Source organism: Cyprinodon variegatus, unplaced genomic scaffold (genome assembly GCF_000732505.1).
Source record: "Cyprinodon variegatus isolate N-32 unplaced genomic scaffold, C_variegatus-1.0 Scaffold878, whole genome shotgun sequence".
NCBI classification, from domain to species: Eukaryota; Metazoa; Chordata; class Actinopteri; order Cyprinodontiformes; family Cyprinodontidae; genus Cyprinodon; species Cyprinodon variegatus.
Genome location: NW_015151331.1, coordinates 37,646 through 38,146, shown reverse-complemented (window position 1 = coordinate 38,146; position 501 = coordinate 37,646). Strand labels below are relative to the sequence as shown.

The 501-nt window shown below is 29.7% G+C and overlaps 1 long non-coding RNA gene across 1 annotated transcript in view; it reads right to left on the bottom strand.

The window, feature by feature from the left end:
* LOC107099499 overlaps positions 1-501 on the bottom strand; it is a 12,845-nt gene that overhangs the window by 1,281 nt on the left and 11,063 nt on the right. The window lies entirely within an intron of this gene.

Below are 501 nucleotides of genomic sequence, written 5' to 3'. Positions count from 1 at the left end.
TTATATATATATAATGAGATTTACAATTAGGTTATTTATAGTTAGGCTTTGATAAAGACACATCAGTGCATTTATTTCTTTACTTTATAGTGGTTATATTGTAGTTAGTCATATTTTCTGATGCATATTTCATAAAACCTATAGATATCGGATTAAATCATGATTTTTCAGATATTCTGGGTTTGTTAATCCTACACTAGCTTTAACAAAAGCAGCAGCACATATTTTATGTTCAGTTATGTTGTGTTTAGATCCGATTGTCTAGTATGTTTTTCAGTGCTTTAAGTTGTACTTGAAATCTTAGCAGCCACTATTTGCTGCACATTTAGAAGCATATCTTCATGTATCCTGCATTAAAAGAACAAACCTAAAGTTAATTTGAGGAAAAATAAAAGGTATCCCCTTGAATTGTGACTTTTTTAACTAGGACAAGGTATGGGTATTTTAAGCTATTTAGCTGTTTAGTCAATCCACTTTTGCTGAATCAGTGAATCTGTAATT